General features: G+C 35.9%; 1 long non-coding RNA gene across 4 annotated transcripts; it reads right to left on the bottom strand.

The window, feature by feature from the left end:
• Positions 1-833: 833 nt before the first annotated feature.
• On the bottom strand, positions 834-6,664 carry LOC113287130. Of its 4 annotated transcripts, none has more exons than XR_003329730.1 (10): positions 6,564-6,664; positions 5,320-5,385; positions 4,648-4,738; positions 4,404-4,518; positions 4,152-4,313; positions 3,139-3,461; positions 2,570-2,636; positions 1,514-1,579; positions 1,050-1,202; positions 834-955 (listed from the first exon to the last, which is right to left on the bottom strand). It is a non-coding gene; the product is annotated as an uncharacterized LOC113287130 (long non-coding RNA). The 4 variants fall into 4 exon arrangements; XR_003329731.1 differs by adding an exon at positions 2,774-2,902 and having other exon boundaries at positions 3,139-4,313; XR_003329732.1 differs by having other exon boundaries at positions 3,241-4,313.
• Positions 6,665-7,278: the final 614 nt, after the last annotated feature.

The following is a 7,278-nucleotide window of genomic DNA, read 5'->3' on the forward strand; positions in this document are numbered from 1 at the left end:
GTACCTGTTAGATGAAACACAAATAAGTCAAAACCCCATTAGGACATTACAGGAGAACAACAAAAAGATCAACATTTCTACTTAAACTCTAGTTTCTTCTCGCATGGGCTCCTCATCATAATTAAATTCAATAATCACTTCATTCCCCAGATCAGAGGTGCATTCAGATCCAGACAACAAGAGAAAAATATCGCGGTTAGATGTAAATGTGTGCAAGTAGATTTTGTTTTTGTACTCAACTTGAGCAAGACCCACTCAACTTCAGCTCTTTACTCAACATGATTTTGTTTAAGTGTATATCAACCACTTAATTCATAATTGAAGAATCCAAGTTGAACAATTAAAATGTTGATCAGCGCAGCTATCAACCCATTTGGATCAGTGCAGCTAATTTCATACCGTTAAGCAAGACATCAACCACAAGGAGAAGAACACCAACGATCAAGTGACTAATAATAGCAATGCAATGCGGACTGCCCATTAAACAGACACACAGACTAATCCAGTTATGTAATTTGTCTTAATCACGTTCTGTTATGTTCTAATTTAAAGAATGACTAGATCAAAGAGAGCATTTCAACTGGACAGAAAAATTTGTATATTGGAGTAAGAGGAAATTGGGGCGTTACCTAGCTATGACTGAAACTTGTTTACTGAGATACAGATAAGTTGTCCAGTTGGCACCAGTAGACGTTGAAAACTGGCAATGGTTGTTCTTAGCATTCTAAAGTGATAGACTACTCAAATTTAACTTTTATTACTACTCAAATTCATAAAATTACTCATTCGAATTTAAAAAAAAATATGCCAACGTGTATGAATGACTGCACTTGCCTACACAAGATTGAATTCAACTGCATCCATACCCCAAGCTCAGATTCAAAATTTGAAGAAACATTTGCAATGGGGTCATGATGAAGACGTTGTTGATCAACATGCATTTCCAAAGTTTATCCTGCAAAAGGGAAATTTTCAGAAAAAAACAACAATATAAGAGGTAATAAATCCAGGGGGGGAAACTGAGAAGAAAAAGGAATGAAAGAAATTACAGTGAAGAAATAGATGACGTGAGAGTTGAGAAGGGGTTTGTAGGGTTTAAGGAAATCATGAATTGCATGCATCCATTCTAGGTTTCATTCGCTGCTCCACATGCCTTGAACAAGAACATTATTCTCCCAAATCATGGGCAAGTCAGGTAACACCTACAAGAACTTAACCAAGTTAATTCATAGCATAAACAATTAAAAAACACACTCAAATTTAATCATATAAGCCAATTGCATCAAATAGGAAAATGCGATACAAGAATTTGGACATGCCCTTTGTAAATCTGCTGGCGCTCGAGGAAAAACAAGAGATCTCAATGTCAAGACATATTACAAGGCCAATAGTCCTAGCATTTAAATACAACGTATTTAAAAAAAAAAAAAAAAACATGCCATTACAGATAGAAAGGAACTATTTTTAATCATTATTAACTAAACCTAAATATAAAGGAACAATGTTTCCTAACCTGAATGACTCCGGATGGGATTTGAAAAAGATTATCAATGGGATCAACAAATTCCCAAAGTTTATCCTGCAGAAGAGAAGGGGGGAAATTAGTGTGAGAAAAAAAGGTAAAATTTTCAATGAGAATTGAGAAGAGAAAGTAATGAAGGAATTACAGTGAAGAAATGGACGACATTGACATGGGAGTTGAGTAATGGGTTGTAGGGTTTAATGAAATCATGAATTACATGTATCCATTCTAGGGTTTCATTTGCTGCTCCACATGAATTGAGGATCGAGAATCGTATACTTTCCTCAAAAATAACAAGAGTCCAAATATGGCAAACATTTACTACTACTGACTGCAATACTAGCTAGGGGCTAATTTGATAGCGGCACCTCTTAAGGAACATGGCACATGTATGCAGCAAAACTTGGTAGTCAAGGAAAAGTTTTTGTGGACCCTTTCGATAGCTAAGCAAGACACATATTAAGGGAGCTGAGATTTTGCTGGTCCTTCTTGGAGGAAATACTCTGTTGGTCTATCCGATAAAGTATTACATTTTCTATTTACATAAGGTAAGAGGAACGGGATAAAAATTGACTGAGATTTTTTGCGAAGCATGGATTATATTAAAGAAACTAGAGCGCTACTACACGTGGATATTTGGTACCCATAGAGTCGTTTAGTATAATTTGGTTGAGAAAAAATGGGATTGCCTGGTCACTAATTATTTTGCATAATACATGAAGATTGATTTGTGTTCTACGACCAGTTGCTAAGTTCAATATCCTGGTAACTGAAGCTACAAGACTAAGATGCTTCACTTGCTAGACAAGTTCACCAACATATCATGACAATGATTCTCTTGCTAAGCACTTCATGCACATACCACCATGAATATTTAATAAAAAAAACAACTTGACTATTACAAAAATATCAAATACCCAAACAGCAGTTCAACTACCGAAATATCTGATGAAAGGCTTTTCGCTTATAGAATGAAACTACACTTTTACCAGCTTACCCCTCAAACATAAAACAATCAACCTATAAACAAATAACCAGACAACTAACCTGTTCACCGCTCTTGCGTCCTTGACCATTCTGATCCATTGTCGTCAGAATGTAAACATTCCTCCCTCTGTAATGTCACGCAGAGACAATATATCACAACATAAGCCAGAAAACAAATACAAATAATAATGATTTCTGTTAGAGGGAGAGCAAAAAACACATTTAAGGAGAGCGGAAATCGTAATTGGACTGGAAACTGCTCACATGAAGAATAGAATATTTTTGCACAAGTTAATTCAGGTCTCATAATTGGACTGAAACTGCTCACATGAAGAATAGAATATTTTTGCACAAGTTCAGTTAATTCAGGTCTCAATTCACAAAGATTTCTGCCTACACAATAATAAAATCACATCATGAGTTTTGCTAAAATGATCCATCATATGACAGGTTATATCATGATTTCTGCATAGAAGGGATCTCAATGAAATGCCTACGAATGGAAACAAGAAACCAATAACAACTAACGAAACCCCCTTTGAAGAAAACAGATCAAAAGATGTCGCACGAACAACAACGGACAGGTTATGAAACCCAATCATTTGCAGTGATTCAAGTATAAGTGTTACCTCTTAATACCAAGACAGATGACATGAAAAGGTTGAGAAAGATAGCAGTTGGTTGATCGTTTAGAGTTCCCATAAAGTTGATAGAGATTTATAGTTCTATACCCGCATCTATATCTTTCAGTAGAAAGCCGTCAAAAAATCCTTCTGTATCTTCCTCATCTGGAGCTCCTTTGACATCATCTTTACCTTCCATTCAGAAACCATCAAGAATTCCTTTACCCTCATCTGTACCTTCAGAGTGGTGGACAAAATAAATTTGATATCAGCTCCACCAACTCTTCAACTTCTTCATCTCCCAAGCATTTCTGACACTCTTCAATAATCTGCTCAATGGAAAACATCTTGCCAGAGCCTATAAATTCAAAGACGCTAAAAAGCAGAAGAATCTAGGAAGTGGGAAGTTTTAAGGTATCTAATATAATCAGAAGGTATAACATATTTAGCCTACACATGCTGAACAATTATGATTCCGCAATTGAGAGGCAATCATCTATGTTGTCTCGCTACCAGATTGATGAATCTTAAGATCTCTCGTTTATTGCCAATTTTGATAAAAGTAAGGGTTCAGACAATCATGCCTACTAGGTCATATTTCAAACAATATATAGACCCCAGGGACTGGTGAGGTCGTCAAGAAGAGTTCATAAATCTAAAATTGGTTAACAAAGATTTAGATGATACACTAACTTTAAAGCATAAAGGAACAAGATTTTAAACACATTTGGGAGGCGTGGAAGTGTCTGCACACCAATTCCTGAGATAGTGAATCTTGAAACAGTTAAAACTGTAGACAGATCATAAGAATTTCTATTCATTTATTCCTGTCTATACTAAGCCTGACAATTACAGCATGCACAAGAGAATTCTGAAATGCCTTATTTAGTCAATACAAAGGAAAACCAAAACAAGCACGATGTCATTTATGGACGCTAATACGTAAAGAAGAGTGTCTAACAATGATTAATAATAAACATATAATAAGAACTGAAAGGGGATTTTGAAAGTAAACATACCGGGTCAATTTCCTCTTGAGTTGACGGCCTAATGTTTTAATGATGTTGAGCTTCTCCGCTTTTGCAAGTTTGTATTTCTCACAGCTCTTCAAGAACTCATTGATACTCTCTTGTGTTTGTACTTTGACTATAAGCAGCAATTTTGACCAAATAATCATAAACCTAGAAACGTTGAATGAATATAAGCACTCCCAGAGTCCCAATTACTCTATAAATTAGACTTTCATCCCACGTCATCAGAACGGGTCTTACCTGGTACTCAAAAGGAGAAACAGGAGAAACTACTCGTAGGATCTGTTGAGGCTCCTCTAGCTCGTAAAAAGTTGAGCGCTTCCAAATTGGTAAATGCGCCAGCATTAGCTTTTTCCTACACAAGGTAATGTGCCAATAAATACACAGGAAAAACTTAAAAGAACAAAATTTAGCACTACGTCAAAACTAACTGATACAAAAGAACTAAGTTATTCAGAGGAATGGGATGATGGTATTCACTTACACTCTCATCGTCAAACACGAATTGACGACTCAAACAATGATTACTGTGATCCTTAACCACCTGCAGGTAGGCGGTGTTCTTCAAAATTAATCTGCATTGGCGCAAAAAGATGAACAAAAAAATATGAAACACAGGCATAATAAGAGTTTTACAAGACCATGTATGAAATTTTGGTTGAAACGAAAGGATGAAATGGTGAACTCGTCGAAAATTTGGTGTTATAATTGGAGAATCGCCAGAAGAAGAAGTGATAGATCACAAAGAAGCAAACTAAATGTTTCTTCTTTTGATGTAGTTTCGCGGATAATTATTGGGTATTTCACGATATCCAATAACATTATCGAAACGGACACAGATATCGACTTTAAATATCCGTCGGACTGTTACTGGATTATACCCGAAATCCAATAACATTATTGAAACGAATACAAGATGTCAATTTTATATATCCGTCGGATAATTATCGAGTATGCGATATTCTTATCTTTATAATCGCTGCCAAGAACTAGGCAGAAATTCCTTGACTAAAGGTTCAAAAAGTTTTGCTACTCGAAACTTGACACAATAAGTAATTAGCAAAATGAGCTAAGCATACGGTTAGGAGCCCTGAAAGACCTATGAGCAAACATCAATACTTAAGAAAACAAACATACAGGTCAAGCGAAATAGTACCTTGCTTACTATAAATGTTTGATGCTCCTCAATAGCATCTTTATAAGTATGAATGCATACACAATCCTGCATTATTTACACAACACAATTAGCTCACATTGTTGTTGAAGCATTTTTGTATCATTCGGCTCAATAATATCTAGAAAACAAAATATTCACTCGAATAGAATGAATGTATTGGTGGGCAATTCTGTACAGCAAGTTTAGCACCCTGCCTGTGAGGCATCTAGGACTAACATATATTTTATTCTGACCAAATGCTACACCAGTGCAGTCTCATAGACCTAACACCATGAAAATTTCTTTATGCCACAGGCTGATGTCAACTACGTGCACTTGCCGTCCAAACACATTATACACAACCATACCACCATCAACTTCTAACTACAGATTTTTTTAAAAGTCAACAGAAAAACATAATTTATCCCATCATTTACAAGCATCTCAGGTTTACCCATCAATCAATTGAAAAAACAGACCTCATTTCATACTAAAGCACAATCAGACATCAATGAACGTGCTCATACAAAGAACTATAGATAATAATTTAAAAATATTTATGGCCTAACACACACTAAATGGTAGATATCAAAATCAATTTTACGACATTCTCCATGTGGTAACTCTTTCCGACAATGAATATGTGCATACAAGTATACCTCTATTGCCTAAATATGCCTTGTAAATGTAAGCTGCAATACATATTCTAGACTTCTAGTAGCACAATGCTGTTAAACCAATTTAACAATATTTGCAGGGACTTGATCCTAAGCAGACTGCAATCTACTCTCGAACTCAATTCATATAGGCGAGAAGGCTATAAATGAAGAAGATTGTTTTGTACTAACAATTGAAGCAAAACCTAACACTTTTAAAGCAAGAAGCAGCAGCAATGTTGAGATCATAAGACATACAGTATGCGGTTACTTCAGCCAAGAAACTGGCCTACTTGTTTCACTAAAAGATTCACATCTCCTTAGAATCAAAGCTATGAAAAGAGTTATTCAAAACCCTAAGAAATCTACTAAAAAGAGTTATCAGTTAAATGGTTGTCTCCTAGCATCATCTACTGTCTACTTAACCAACAGATTAAATCAAAAAACACCCAATCAGACATAATTTCTGGCTGATTCTGAGAGAAATAGGATGACATTAGCCAAAATGCAGAAAAAAAGAACATAGGGATCTTGCAATTAAGCTCAAAATTAATAACTTGAATCAGATAAGGGGGATTTGGTGCTTACCAAGAGACGACGAGAAGAAGAGATTAGTCTCTGGTGATTTTGGTAGTAGGGGAACCTCCTTTTTGGGGTTTGAGGGAGAATGTCTGGTTTTATCTTCTCGCGTGGGAGAGAATTATTTCTTACAATGGCGCCATTTACAAGCTCAGTTCTCTTTACTCCTCAAATGCGGGCCGTAAGTGCCCGTAAGAGTAATAACAAGCACCATGGTGCACTTTTTTCGGGCTAAAATTGACTCGTATGGCTAAGCCAAGAGGGAAAATGGCCCTCGGCTTAACCCTGGAGAGTTTTTCGTGTAATAGCGAAAAAATTGAGATGTCCATGAACTTGATCGAGGACGTGTTTTTGTTTACAATTTCGTTTCTATCAAATAGATTAGAGATAATGGCAGATTGTTTAATTTTTTGTTGTAATTTCGTAAACATATGTTGAAGGTGTTGGGGTATCGACCCTAAACTCGCCATAAACTCATGGATAGAACTCAACTCGAAAACCGGTTGACTAGATGAGAGATCTCATTGATTTATAAACTACCCAATTAATCCCTATTTATCAATGTGGGACTAAGGTCCCAACAGAAGGCTCTTTATTCTTGCTTTCTTGGCAATTCGATCTGTTGTTGAATTGTATTTTCTATTTGTAAATTTTATCTGAGATTAAGGAAAATCTTTTAAAATTGTCTTGGCTTCTTGAACGGTGTTTTCCGCTATCCATGAGA

The sequence above is a fragment of the Papaver somniferum genome, chromosome 6 (genome assembly GCF_003573695.1).
Source record: "Papaver somniferum cultivar HN1 chromosome 6, ASM357369v1, whole genome shotgun sequence".
Lineage (NCBI taxonomy): Eukaryota > Viridiplantae > Streptophyta > Magnoliopsida > Ranunculales > Papaveraceae > Papaver > Papaver somniferum.